General features: G+C 45.3%; 22 non-coding genes across 22 annotated transcripts; all 22 read left to right on the top strand.

Annotated features, from left to right (window-relative positions):
• The first annotated feature begins 2,849 nt into the window (after window positions 1-2,849).
• On the top strand, window positions 2,850-2,921 carry trnag-ucc (transfer RNA glycine (anticodon UCC)). Its single transcript has one exon. It is a non-coding gene; the product is annotated as a tRNA-Gly (tRNA).
• Window positions 2,922-5,031: 2,110 nt separating this feature from the next.
• Window positions 5,032-5,103, top strand: trnag-ucc (transfer RNA glycine (anticodon UCC)). Its single transcript has one exon. It is a non-coding gene; the product is annotated as a tRNA-Gly (tRNA).
• A 140-nt stretch (window positions 5,104-5,243) lies between these two features.
• Window positions 5,244-5,315, top strand: trnag-ucc (transfer RNA glycine (anticodon UCC)). Its single transcript has one exon. It is a non-coding gene; the product is annotated as a tRNA-Gly (tRNA).
• Window positions 5,316-5,665: 350 nt separating this feature from the next.
• trnag-ucc (transfer RNA glycine (anticodon UCC)) lies at window positions 5,666-5,737 on the top strand. Its single transcript has one exon. It is a non-coding gene; the product is annotated as a tRNA-Gly (tRNA).
• A 140-nt stretch (window positions 5,738-5,877) lies between these two features.
• On the top strand, window positions 5,878-5,949 carry trnag-ucc (transfer RNA glycine (anticodon UCC)). Its single transcript has one exon. It is a non-coding gene; the product is annotated as a tRNA-Gly (tRNA).
• Window positions 5,950-6,723: 774 nt separating this feature from the next.
• trnag-ucc (transfer RNA glycine (anticodon UCC)) lies at window positions 6,724-6,795 on the top strand. The gene has a single exon. It is a non-coding gene; the product is annotated as a tRNA-Gly (tRNA).
• Window positions 6,796-7,356: 561 nt separating this feature from the next.
• Window positions 7,357-7,428, top strand: trnag-ucc (transfer RNA glycine (anticodon UCC)). Its single transcript has one exon. It is a non-coding gene; the product is annotated as a tRNA-Gly (tRNA).
• Window positions 7,429-7,986: 558 nt separating this feature from the next.
• On the top strand, window positions 7,987-8,058 carry trnag-ucc (transfer RNA glycine (anticodon UCC)). Its single transcript has one exon. It is a non-coding gene; the product is annotated as a tRNA-Gly (tRNA).
• Window positions 8,059-8,198: 140 nt separating this feature from the next.
• trnag-ucc (transfer RNA glycine (anticodon UCC)) lies at window positions 8,199-8,270 on the top strand. Its single transcript has one exon. It is a non-coding gene; the product is annotated as a tRNA-Gly (tRNA).
• Window positions 8,271-8,409: 139 nt separating this feature from the next.
• Window positions 8,410-8,481, top strand: trnag-ucc (transfer RNA glycine (anticodon UCC)). Its single transcript has one exon. It is a non-coding gene; the product is annotated as a tRNA-Gly (tRNA).
• A 565-nt stretch (window positions 8,482-9,046) lies between these two features.
• On the top strand, window positions 9,047-9,118 carry trnag-ucc (transfer RNA glycine (anticodon UCC)). Its single transcript has one exon. It is a non-coding gene; the product is annotated as a tRNA-Gly (tRNA).
• Window positions 9,119-9,256: 138 nt separating this feature from the next.
• Window positions 9,257-9,328, top strand: trnag-ucc (transfer RNA glycine (anticodon UCC)). Its single transcript has one exon. It is a non-coding gene; the product is annotated as a tRNA-Gly (tRNA).
• A 774-nt stretch (window positions 9,329-10,102) lies between these two features.
• trnag-ucc (transfer RNA glycine (anticodon UCC)) lies at window positions 10,103-10,174 on the top strand. Its single transcript has one exon. It is a non-coding gene; the product is annotated as a tRNA-Gly (tRNA).
• A 140-nt stretch (window positions 10,175-10,314) lies between these two features.
• Window positions 10,315-10,385, top strand: trnag-ucc (transfer RNA glycine (anticodon UCC)). The gene has a single exon. It is a non-coding gene; the product is annotated as a tRNA-Gly (tRNA).
• Window positions 10,386-10,525: 140 nt separating this feature from the next.
• Window positions 10,526-10,597, top strand: trnag-ucc (transfer RNA glycine (anticodon UCC)). The gene has a single exon. It is a non-coding gene; the product is annotated as a tRNA-Gly (tRNA).
• Window positions 10,598-10,736: 139 nt separating this feature from the next.
• trnag-ucc (transfer RNA glycine (anticodon UCC)) lies at window positions 10,737-10,808 on the top strand. Its single transcript has one exon. It is a non-coding gene; the product is annotated as a tRNA-Gly (tRNA).
• A 140-nt stretch (window positions 10,809-10,948) lies between these two features.
• trnag-ucc (transfer RNA glycine (anticodon UCC)) lies at window positions 10,949-11,020 on the top strand. The gene has a single exon. It is a non-coding gene; the product is annotated as a tRNA-Gly (tRNA).
• Window positions 11,021-11,160: 140 nt separating this feature from the next.
• On the top strand, window positions 11,161-11,232 carry trnag-ucc (transfer RNA glycine (anticodon UCC)). The gene has a single exon. It is a non-coding gene; the product is annotated as a tRNA-Gly (tRNA).
• Window positions 11,233-11,371: 139 nt separating this feature from the next.
• Window positions 11,372-11,443, top strand: trnag-ucc (transfer RNA glycine (anticodon UCC)). The gene has a single exon. It is a non-coding gene; the product is annotated as a tRNA-Gly (tRNA).
• Window positions 11,444-11,794: 351 nt separating this feature from the next.
• On the top strand, window positions 11,795-11,866 carry trnag-ucc (transfer RNA glycine (anticodon UCC)). The gene has a single exon. It is a non-coding gene; the product is annotated as a tRNA-Gly (tRNA).
• Window positions 11,867-12,005: 139 nt separating this feature from the next.
• Window positions 12,006-12,077, top strand: trnag-ucc (transfer RNA glycine (anticodon UCC)). The gene has a single exon. It is a non-coding gene; the product is annotated as a tRNA-Gly (tRNA).
• Window positions 12,078-12,217: 140 nt separating this feature from the next.
• Window positions 12,218-12,289, top strand: trnag-ucc (transfer RNA glycine (anticodon UCC)). Its single transcript has one exon. It is a non-coding gene; the product is annotated as a tRNA-Gly (tRNA).
• The last annotated feature ends 109 nt before the right edge of the window (window positions 12,290-12,398 follow it).

Raw genomic sequence — 12,398 nt, forward strand, 5'->3', positions numbered from 1 at the left:
TGCACTTATACATGTAAAACAATCCTTTTATTATGGAGGAAATGTAATTATCTGGTCAGTGAATGCACCACGGCCCTGAGTCAGAGAGGAGAGCTTGTCAGCAAACTGTGTAGCTTCATGTAATGAATGAATGAATATTTGAATGAATTATCATTTTAAAATAACCGATCAATAACTGTATCAGCTATTAACAGTCATCTGGGGCTTCATTATTTACTCTTCCTGCTGAGTTGAATCCCAGGACTATAACTTGTATGAATCCATCCTTATCTTTGCTAAATGAAAAGAACAAGAATAAGTTTGTGTGCTTTTCAGCCCCTGCAGCCATCCAGCTTTTAAACTTTCGCTCCAATATGAGATTTCCCGCTTTTTCAAATCGCCTATCTAATGCCTTCTCTGAGTTTTGTTTTTGTTTTTGAGGAAAAGAAGTTAAATGCTGGCATGAAAGGGCTTATTTGACTTATTATAAAATTTACAGTTTCTCGGTGGAAATCTGCGATTCGACAAAATTGTGAGGTGGTCTTTACTTTCTTAAAAAGTTTAAAAGCATTCAGCAGTCAAATGGTTTAGATGGAAAATTCTTTCCACAAGATCACGTTGAATATCCATTTAAATAAACTGACTAATCAACTGAGCAGATTTATATTCCAAATGTTTTCATGGCACTTAATACATGTGAGGCAAGTCCAGTTTAAAACGACGGCGTGATTTCAGCCCAAATGTACCATCAGGCTGAATCATATCTTAGTTTTTGTGTAGCTGTGTTTGTTTCATGAAATACATTCATTGTGTTTTCGTTATGTGTTGAACTTTGTCAAAGCGGAAGTCAAACTGGTGGGGTGTAGGTCCTCCTGGTCGAGTAGCAAACCCTCAGATGCTGGAGGACCTCTACATCTTCACGGCTGCTCGGCTCGGCCCCTGCTCTGCCCGGCTGAGGCCAAGGTCGGGAGGGCTGAGGCGCTGCAGTGCCATCCATCAGCTGCCAGAGCTCTAATTATGCAGCAGATTCTTAACCAAGCGTGAGATGTCATTATGCAGATGGGAGCTCCAGGGGGTGGAGGTAGAAATGTGTGTATGTGTGTGTGTGGAAGAGACTGACTATGTTTGTGTCTGCCAGTCTGGATTTGCTCATATAATTGTGCTTTCATGAGTCTGTGAAGATGTGACAGTCAGGCCCAAAATACTTCACTTACATACTTGCACTCTTAAACTCACGCTACACACTGCTATGATGATCCATCTTAAATGTCTGACGTTAATTCTTTCCCTCTCTCTCTTCCTCTCTCTCTCAGACACACACACACACTACATAGTGACAGAGAGTCATGGTGATTGGCTGATGGTATCAATTTTTAGAGGATATCCCTGTCTGGGGATATTAAGGTGAGCTGTGCAAACCTTACTGTAATATATCACACTGCTGTAGTGCCATCAAATACCAGCAAACTTGGGAGAATGTCTCAGAGTTTTTGGTGTTATAATGATATGTATAATATGAGTTAGACAGTTTTTGGCAAGTGTGCTATGCAAAACCCCAAAAATTGGCATCTAGAGAAAAATAGTGAGTATAAGTAGGTTAAAAAGGCTCAAATAAATGTATTGTGAACCAAATTATGTAATATTTCTTGAAAGATTGTGTTAAATATGTTCCAGCAGATATGGATGTGGCCTGTAGTGACTTGTCTTCAACCAGAGAACTGAGACTAAACACTGAATGTTACAAAACAAAATGTAATTACTGTGAAAATGTCCCCATGGTGGCACTATCCCCTCCACAAAACAAAAAAAGTTTCTTATCCCATTGCCAAACTTTGATTGAAATTTCAGATACTGCTTCATTATTAAAACAAAAGGGACAAGATGTATTTATTTGTGATATACATATGCAACAATCTGTGTATCTGTCATATTATATCGGAAGACAAAGACACAACTGACAGCATCTAACACTACAATCCTAATTTGCTCCAAAATAGGTTCATAAACTTGTTTTAATTGCTGCTTTCCGTTTTTACTGGGGTTTGTGTCAATGCTATAGTGGCAGCACCAGCTCCCGGCGTCCTCATTATGAGGAGAGGTGGATTGTGGGTAGAATCTGCGGGTGGTGGGCAACCTGCTGTGAGCACTGATGTCTGAGAAGGTAGGGAAGCAGAGGAAGGAGATGATTGAGGGGGGGGCCGAAAGAAAGGACAAAGTGATGGAAAGTTGGAAATGATAATGAAATCATAGAAAAAAACCAAAAGAGATATTTTGGGGGACAAGAAAAGTGAGAAGACAGAAGACGACTGGAAGAGCCGCTTTGAATATTTGAGGGAGAAAGATGGAAGGTGACAATAGCAAAGCGAGCAGAGGGGAAAACAAGAAGACTGAGAAGAAAGATGCACTCATGGGAGAGACAGAAGATGAGAAGGAGGAGAAGGAAGGAGAAAGTCAACGAGATGACAAGAATTGTCATGAGAGAAAAGAAGAGGTGGAGTGAAACAGAAGAAAAGAGAATAAAAAAGATGGAAAAGAAGAGAAAATAGGAACAAACGATGAGTCAGAGGCAAATCCCTTAAAGTGGGAAAACCACAATAAACAGTCATACACTCCAAGTTTTAGTCATATAAAAATTAATATATTTTAACAGTAAATGTAATCAAAGGTATAATAACTCTTTGCTCTTTGTTGCAAAGAAAAGTAAATGATACAAATGGAGACTTAAAATCAATGTTTATTTTATTTACATATTACTTTTCAACATCGTCTGAATTCCTTCTTTCCTACTTTCCTCCATATTTTAGTGATATATGATGAAATTGCTGGGAAGCTGTTACGTGAAAACTTATAGTTTATGATGCACCTGCACAGCGTTGGTGGTATAGTGGTGAGCATAGCTGCCTTCCAAGCAGTTGACCCGGGTTCGATTCCCGGCCAACGCAAAGCTTTTTCGGTGGCTAAAATTGTTGCTAGCAAGAGTGGTGTCTGTGCTGACTCAGCATGTTGTCCCCGTGTTTTTATGGGTTTCTATGGAAGCAAAATAAATTTTAATTAAAAGACGAAGATATGAGGTAAAAAGTCTTAAGATTTATGCTGCATTTGGTAAGTCATAATTTCTATTTACTTACTTATTTCTCATAATTGTGATTTGACATGGACATTTGTATTGTTATCAAGTTTTCTTTATATTCTGGTGGAAATGGGCTTCCATAGGTTTCCTGCGGGTAAAATTTGCAAGTTAAAAACCTATTAACTTTCATCATATAATTATCTGCTACAAATTCATTCATTCATTCTGCTAAAATCATCATCATCATCCGCTATGCATTTTCTCTTTACATCCTCTTCTTTCATCTTCATCTTTCTTCTTTCTAAAATGGCCCACATCAGATAAATGCGCCTGTCTGGCTTAGACGCCTCAATTGACGTAAATGAGACAGAAATAATTACACAAGCTATTGCTTTCTGAAGCATCTTTAATGGTCCACAACAACGTGTGTGTGTGTGTGTGTGTGTGTGTTCGATCGCTGCTCCTTCAGTTCACAGGTGTGTGTTGATGCAGAGAAGTGATTGCATAGGGTGTTCCCATTATGACTCATTGATTGTCCCATTTTTTATGTGAAACTTAGAGGAGAAGAATTGTGATAATCTGTGTCACTTTGCCTGATCTTGTATTCCCCCCATACATTTATTTTCACATTTAACTCATGAATGTGGCACAAAATGAATGTGTTCACAACACATATTTGATATATGCAACATCTGAGCAAAACGTCAGAAATGGGTCACTTGTACCAGATGGTGTAAATGTCGCCACAGTCAACTAATCAACCTTATTTGCATTTTTTACTGATATAGGTGCAGTTTGATGTCTGTAGCTTATGTCTTGTATCATTCCCTGTAATGAAAGATGTCAAAATAAATAATTTTCTTGTATTTTAACTGAAGAAATATTGCACTGTCAACATTAGTACACAGTGTATAGTTTGTAGTATGGAACTGGGCCAGAACGCTACTGTCAGCTGCCTCTTGGCTGTTAAAATGCTGCTCAGGTCTGCAGCAGGCTGAGATCCAGGCAGCTCAGCAGCACAGCAGAACAGCAGACAGCCTGAATCCCAAAAACACATGCAGCCTCTACAGCCAACGTCTTCATTCTCACATTAAAGCCGTTCAAGGTGCTGCAGTGGCTCCTCAGTAAACCATTCACACATTTAAAGACATGAAACATCCAAATAGTGTCAATATAAATAATCTTCATTGTTCATGAGAGCTGGCGGAAATGCAAACATTTAAGTGCAATAGCCACATATAATCATTGAGTACATTTAACTGCAGGTTCAAACTTAAAAGGCTATATAACAAGGCAATTAATGCTTTTTATTTCAATTGTGATGTAAACACAATAATCAGATTGAAATGGCTATCAATCAGTGTTACTGATTTCAGAATAACGTGACTCTGAATCAGACTCAAGCGTATACATTATCCATTGTTTTGTAACCAGATTAAACAATCGATCCTTCCTTCTCCTCACCTGATTTACCACCTTCCACTATTTCACCATTATGAAGTCTTCAGCAGCTATTGCTCTGAATACATAGAAAGCAGCATTAGTGGTATAGTGGTAGCTATAGCAGCTATGCTATGGTAAGCATCGCTGCCTTCTAAGCAGTTGACCCGGGTTTGATTCCCGGCCAACGCAGGCTTTCAGCTGCAGGGCTGCTTAGTGACTAGCACTGTTGCTAGCAGGCCCTCAGTTGCATTCCCTGCCATGTCATCACAATAACCCAAGGTTTGAGGAACTCTTCCTGAAAAATCTTGACCCTGAGCAAGAGAGAACAGCATTGGTGGTATAGTGGTAAGCATAGCTGCTTTCCAAACAGATGACCCGGGTTCGACTCCTTGCCAACGCAAGCTTTTAGTTGCAGGGTGGCTCAGTGACAAAAAACGTTGCTAGCAGGTTCTCGAAAGGATTCCCTGCTTTGTCTTCACAATAACCTGAGGTATAAGGAACTTTCCGCATAAAATCTTGGCCTGAACAGAGAGAAAACAGCGTTGGTGGTATAGTGGTAAGCATAGCTGCCTTCCAAGCAGTTGACCCGGGTTCGCTTCCTGGCCAACGCAGCCTTTTAGCTGCAGGCCGGCTCAGTGACTAGAACCGCTGCTAGCAGGTCCTCGAAAGGATTCCCTGCTTAGTCTTCTCAATAACCTGAGGTCTGAGGAACTTTTCCTGAGAAATCTTGGCCCTGTATAGAGAAAAAACAGCGTTGGTGGTGTAGTGGTAAGCATAGCTGCCTTCCAAGCAGTTGACCAGGGTTCGATTCCCAGCTAACGCAAGCGGTTAGTTGCAGGGCGGCTCAGTGACAAGAACTGTTGCTAGCAGGTTCTCGAGAGGATTCCCTGCTTCGTCTTCTCAATAATCTGAGGTTTGAGGAACTTTTCCTGAAAAATCTTGGCCTGAATAGAGAGAAAACAGCGTTTGTGGTATAGTGGTAAGCATAGCTGCTTTCCAAACAGATGACCCGGGTTCGACTCCTTGCCAACGCAAGCTTTTAGTTGCAGGGTGGCTCAGTGACAAAAAACATTGCTAGCAGGTTCTCGAAAGGATTCCCTGCTTTGTCTTCACAATAACCTGAGGTATAAGGAACTTTCCGCATAAAATCTTGGCCTGAACAGAGGAGAAACAGCGTTGGTGGTATAGTGGTAAGCATAGCTGCCTTCCAAGCAGTTGACCCGGGTTCGCTTCCTGGCCAACGCAGCCTTTTAGCTGCAGGCCGGCTCAGTGACTAGAACCGCTGCTAGCAGGTCCTCGAAAGGATTCCCTGCTTAGTCTTCTCAATAACCTGAGGTCTGAGGAACTTTTCCTGAAAAATCTTGGCCCTGTATAGAGAAAAAACAGCGTTGGTGGTGTAGTGGTAAGCATAGCTGCCTTCCAAGCAGTTGACCAGGGTTCGATTCCTTGCCAACGCAAGCGGTTAGTTGCAGGGCGGCTCAGTGACAAGAACTGTTGCTAGCAGGTTCTCGAGAGGATTCCCTGCTTCGTCTTCTCAATAATCTGAGGTTTGGGGAACTTTTCCTGAAAAATCTTGGCCTGAATAGAGAGAAAACAGCGTTTGTGGTATGGTGGTAAGCATAGCTGCCTTCCAAGCAGTTGACCCGGGTTCGCTTCCTGGCCAACGCAGCCTTTTAGCTGCAGGCCGGCTCAGTGACTAGAACCGCTGCTAGCAGGTCCTCGAAAGGCTTCCCTGCTTAGTCTTCTCAATAACCTGAGGTCTGAGGAACTTTTCCTGAAAAATCTTGGCCCTGTATAGAGAGAAAACAGCTTTGGTGGTGTAGTGGTAAGCATAGCTCCCTTCCAAGCAGTTGACCTGGGTTTAATTCCCGGCTAACGCAACCGGTTCGTTGCAGTGCGGCTCAGTGACAAGAACTGTTGCTAGCAGGTTCTTGAGAGGATTCCCTGCTTCGTCTTCACAATAATCTGAGGTTTGAGGAACTTTTCCTGAAAAATCTTGGCCTGAATAGAGAGAAAACAGCGTTGGTGGTATGGTGGTAAGCATAGCTGCCTTCCAAGCAGTTAACCCGGGTTCGCTGCCTGGCCAATGCAGCCTTTTAGCTGAAGGCCGGCTCAGTGACTAGAACCGCTGCTAGCAGGTCCTCGAAAGGCTTCCCTGCTTAGTCTTCTCAATAACCTGAGGTCTGAGGAACTTTTCCTGAAAAATCTTGGCCCTGTATAGTGAGAAAACAGCGTTGGTGGGGTAGTGGTAAGCATAGCTGCCTTCCAAGCAGTTGACCTGGGTTCGATTCCCAGCTAACGCAAGCCGTTAGTTGCAGGGCGGCTCAGTGTCAAGAACTGTTGCTAGCACGTTCTCGAGAGGATTCCCTGCTTTGTCTTCACATTAACCCGAGGTTTGAGGAACTTTTCTCTGAAAAATCTTGGCCCTGTATAGAGAGAAAACAGTGTTGGTGGTATAATGGTAAGCATAGCTGCCTTCCAAGCAGTTGACCTGGATTCGATTCCCGGCTAATGCAGGCTTTTAGCTGCAGGACAGCTCAGTGACAAGAACCACTGCTAGCAGGTTCTCCAAAGGATTCCCTGCTTAGTCTTCACGATAACCTGAGGTCTGAGAAACTTTTTCCTGAAAAATCTTGGCCCTGAATGAAAGAACATAGTGGTGGTATAGTGGTAAGCATAGCTGCCTTCCAAGCAGTTGACCCGGGTCCGATTCCCAGCCAATGTAGGCTTTTAGCTGCAGGGCAGCTCAGTGAATAGAACTGTTGCTACCAGGTTCTCCAAAGGATTCCCTGCTTCGTCTTCACGATAACCTGAGGTCTGAGGAACTTTTCCCTGAAAAATCTTGGCCCTGAATAGTGAAAACAGCGTTGGTGGTATAGTGGTAAGCATAGCTGCCTTCCAAGCAGTTGACCCGGGTTCGATTCCCGGCCAACACAGGCTTTTAGCTGCAGGGCAGCTCAGTGACAAGAACTGTTGCTAGCAGGTTCTCCAAAGGATTCCCTGCTTAGGCTTCACTATAACCTGAGGTCTGAGAAACTTTTACCTGAAAAATCTTGGCACTGATGAAAGAACATCGTGGTGGTATAGTGGTAAGCAAAGCTGTCTTCCAAGAAGTTGACCCGGGTTCGATTCCCGGCCAACACAGGCTTTTACTGCAGGGCAGCTCAGTGAAGAGAACCGTTGCTAGCAGGTCCTCGGATGGATTCCCTGCTTAGTCTTCACAATAACCTGAGGTTTGAGGAACTTTTCCTTAAAAATTCTTGGCCCTGAACAGAGAGAAAACAGCGTTGGTGGTATAGTGGTAAGCATAGCTGCCTTCAAGGCAGTTGACGAGTTTCGATTCCCGGCCAACGCAGGCTTTTAGCTGCAGGGCAGCTCAGTGACAAGAACCACTGCTAGCAGGTTCTCGAAAGGATTCCCTGCTTAGTCTTCTCAATAACCTGAGGTTTGAGGAACATTTCCTGAAAAATCTTGGCCTGGATAGAGAGAAAACAGCGTTGGTGGTATAGTGGTAAGCATAGCTGCCTTCCAAGCAGTTGACCTGGGTTCGATTCCCGGCCAACGCAGGCTTTTAGCTGCAGGGCAGCTCAGTGAATAGAACCGTTACTAGCAGGTCCTCGGATGGATTCCCTGCTTAGTCTTCACAATAACCTGAGGTTTGAGGAACTTTTCCTGCAAAATCTTGGCCCTGAATAGAGAGAAAACAGCGTTGGTGGTATAGTGGTAAGCATAGCTGCCTTCCAAGCAGTTGACCTGGGTTCGATTCCCGGCCAACGCAAGCTTTAAGCTGCAGGGCAGCTCAGTGACAAAAACTGTTGCTAGCAGGTTCTCCCAAGGATTCCCTGCTTAGTCTTCACGATAACCTGAGGTCTGAGAAACTTTTTCTCGAAAAATCTTGGCCTGACAAGGAGAAAACAGCGTTGGTGGTATAGTGGTAAGCATAGCTGCCTTCCAAGCAGTTGACCCGGTTTCGATTCCCGGCCAACGCAGGCTTTTAGCTGCAGGGCAGCTCAGTGAATAGAACCGTTGCTAGCAGGTCCTCAGATGGATTCCCTGCTGAGTCTTCACAATAACCTGAGGATTGAGGAACTTTTCCCTGAAAAATCTTGGCCCTGAATAGAGAGAAAACAGCGTTGGTGGTATAGTGGTAAGCATAGCTGCCTTCCAGACAGTTGACCCGGGTTCGATTCCCGGCCGACGTAGGCATTTAGCTGCAGGCCGGCTCAGTGACTAGAACCGTTGCTAGCAGGTCCTCGGATGGATTCCCTGCTTAGTCTTCTCAATAACCTGAGGTTTGAGGAACTTTCCCTGAAAAATCTTGGCCCTTAATAGAGAGAAAACAGCGTTGGTGTTATAGTGTTAAGCGTAGCTGCCTTCCAGGCAGTTGACCCGGGTTCGATTCCTGGCCGACGTAGGCATGTAGCTGCAGGCCGGCTCAGTGACTAGAACCGTTGCTAGCAGGTCCTCGGATGGATTCCCTGCTTAGTCTTCTCAATAACCTGAGGTTTGAGGAATTTTCCCTGAAAAATCTTGGCCCTGAATAGAGAGAAAACAGCGTTGGTGGTATAGTGGTAAGCATAGCTGCCTTCCAAGCAGTTGACCCTGGTTCGATTCCCGGCCAACGTAGGCTTTAAGCTGCAGGGCAGCTCAGTGACAAAAACTGTTGCTAGCAGGTTCTCCCAAGGATTCCCTGCTTAGTCTTCACGATAACCTGAGGTCTGAGAAACTTTTCCCGAAAAATCTTGGCCTGACAAGGAGAAAACAGCGTTGGTGGTATAGTGGTAAGCATAGCTGCCTTCCAAGCAGTTGACCCGGGTTCGATTCCCGGCCAACGCAGGCTTTTAGCTGCAGGGCAGCTCAGTGAATAGAACCGTTGCTAGCAGGTCCTCGAAAGGATTCCCTGCTTAGTCTTCACAGTAACCTCAGCATTGAGGAACTTTCCCTGAAAAATGTTGGCCCTGAATAGAGAGAAAACAGCGTTGGTGGTATATTGGTAAGCATAGCTGCCTTCCAAGCAGTTGACGAGTTTCGATTCCCAGCCAACGTAGGCTTTTAGCTGCAGGGCAGCTCAGTGACAAGAACTGTTGCTAGCAGGTTCTCCAAAGGATTCCCTGCTTCGTCTTCACGATAACCTGAGGTCTGAGGAACTTTATCCTGAAAAATCTTGGCCTGAACAGAGAGCAAACAGCGTTGGTGGTATAGTGGTAAGCTTAGCTGCCTTCCAAGCAGTTGACAGGGGTTCGATTCCCGGCCAACGCAGGCTTTTAGCTGCAGGGCAGCTCAGTGACAAGAACTGTTGCTAGCAGGTTCTCCAAAGGATTCCCTGCCTCGTCTTCATGATAACCTGAGGTTTGAGAAATTTTTTTCAGAAAAATCTTGGCCTGAATGGAGGGAAAACAGCGTTGGTGGTATAGTGGTAAGCATAGCTGCCTTCAAAGCAGTTGACCCGGGTACGATTCCCGGCCAACGCATGCTTTTAGCTGCAGGGCAGCTCAATGACAAGAACCGTTGCTAGCAGGTTCTCCAAAGGATTCCCTGCTTAGTCTTTACAACAGCCTGAGGTTTCAGGAACTTTTCCTGAAAAATCTTGGCCTGGACAGAGAGAAAACAGCGTTGGTGGTATAGTGGTAAGCATAGCTGCCTTCCAAGCAGTTGACCCGGGTTCAATTCCCGGCCAACGCAAGTTGTTCACTGCAGGGCGGCTCAGTGACTAGAACCCTTGCCAGCAGGTCCTTGAAAGGATTCCCTGCTTAGTCTTTACAGTAACCTCAGGTTTGAGGAACTTTTCCTGAAAAATCCTGGCCCTGCATAGATATAAAACAGCGTTGGTGGTATAGTGGTAAGCATAGCTGCCTTCCAAGCAGTTGACCTGGGTCGATTCCCGGCCAACGCAGGCTTTTAGCTGCAGGGCAGCTCAGTGACAAGAACTCTTGCTAGCAGGTTCTCCAAAGGATTCCCTGCCTCGTCTTCATGATAACCTGAGGTTTGAGAAATTTTTTTCTGAAAAATCTTGGCCTGAATGGAGAGAAAACAGCGTTGGTGGTATAGTGGTAAGCATAGCTGCCTTCCAAGCAGTTGACCCGGGTACGATTCCCGGCCAACGCATGCTTTTAGCTGCAGGGCAGCTCAATGACAAGAACCGTTGCTAGCAGGTTCTCCAAAGGATTCCCTGCTTAGTCTTTACAATAGCCTGAGGTTTCAGGAACTTTTCCTGAAAAATCTTGGCCTGGACAGAGAGAAAACAGCGTTGGTGGTATAGTGGTAAGCATAGCTGCCTTCCAAGCAGTTGACCCGGGTTCAATTCCCGGCCAGCGCAAGTTGTTCACTGCAGGGCGGCTCAGTGACTAGAACCCTTGCCAGCAGGTCCTTGAAAGGATTCCCTGCTTAGTCTTTACAGTAACCTCAGGTTTGAGGAACTTTTCCTGAAAAATCCTGGCCCTGAATAGATATAAAACAGCGTTGGTGGTATAGTGGTAAGCATAGCTGCCTTCCAAGCAGTTGACCCGGGTTCGATTCCCGGCCAACGCATGCTTTTAGCTGCAGGGCAGCTCAGTGACAAGAACTGTTGCTAGCAGGTTCTCCAAAGGATTCCCTGCTTCGTCTTCACGATAACCTGAGGTCTGAGGAACTTTATCCTGATAAATCTTGGCCTGAACAGAGAGCAAACAGCGTTGTTGGTATAGTGGTAAGCATAGCTGCCTTCCAAGCAGTTGACCCGGGTTCGATTCCCGGCCAACGCATGCTTTTAGCTGCAGGGCAGCTCAATGACAAGAACCGTTGCTAGCAGGTTCTCCAAAGGATTCCCTGCTTAGTCTTTACAATAGCCTGAGGTTTCAGGAACTTTTCCTGAAAAATCTTGGCCTGGACAGAGAGAAAACAGCATTGGTGGTATAGTGGTAAGCATAGCTGCCTTCCAAGCAGTTGACCCGGGTTCAATTCCCGGCCAACGCAAGTTGTTCACTGCAGGGCGGCTCAGTGACTAGAACCCTTGCCAGCAGGTCCTTGAAAGGATTCCCTGCTTAGTCTTTACAGTAACCTCAGGTTTGAGGAACTTTTCCTGAAAAATCCTGGCCCTGAATAGATATAAAACAGTGTTGGTGGTATAGTGGTAAGCATAGCTACCTTCCAAGCAGGTGACCCGGGTCGATTCCCGGCCAACGCAGGCTTTTAGCTTCAGGGCAGCTCAGTGACAAGAACTGTTGCTCGCAGGTTCTCCAAAGGATTCCCCGCTTCGTCTTCATGATAACCTGAGGTTTGAGAAATTTTTTTCTGAAAAATCTTGGCCTGAACAGAGAGCAAACAGCGTTGGTGGTATAGTGGTAAGCATAGCTGCCTTCCAAGCAGTTGACCCGGGTTCGATTCCCGGCCAACGCATGCTTTTAGCTGCAGGGCAGCTCAATGACAAGAACCGTTGCTAGCAGGTTCTCCAAAGGATTCCCTGCTTAGTCTTTACAATAGCCTGAGGTTTCAGGAACTTTTCCTGAAAAATCTTGGCCTGGATAGAGAGAAAACAGCGTTGGTGGTATAGTGGTAAGCATAGCTGCCTTCCAAGCAGTTGACCCGGGTTCAATTCCCGGCCAGCGCAAGTTGTTCACTGCAGGGCGGCTCAGTGACTAGAACCCTTGCCAGCAGGTCCTTGAAAGGATTCCCTGCTTAGTCTTTACAGTAACCTCAGGTTTGAGGAACTTTTCCTGAAAAATCCTGGCCCTGAATAGAGATAAAACAGCGTTGGTGGTATAGTGGTAAGCATAGCTGCCTTCCAAGCAGTTGACCCGGGTTCGATTCCCGGTCAACGCAGGCTTTTAGCTTCAGGGCAGCTCAGTGACAAGAACTGTTGCTAGCAGGTTCTCCAAAGGATTCCCCGCTTCGTCTTCATGATAACCTGAGGTTTGAGAAATTTTTTTCT

Source organism: Genypterus blacodes, unplaced genomic scaffold (genome assembly GCF_046128005.1).
Source record: "Genypterus blacodes isolate CSIRO-AG114 ecotype Tasmania unplaced genomic scaffold, CSIRO-AGI_Gbla_v1 ptg000064l_1, whole genome shotgun sequence".
Lineage (NCBI taxonomy): Eukaryota > Metazoa > Chordata > Actinopteri > Ophidiiformes > Ophidiidae > Genypterus > Genypterus blacodes.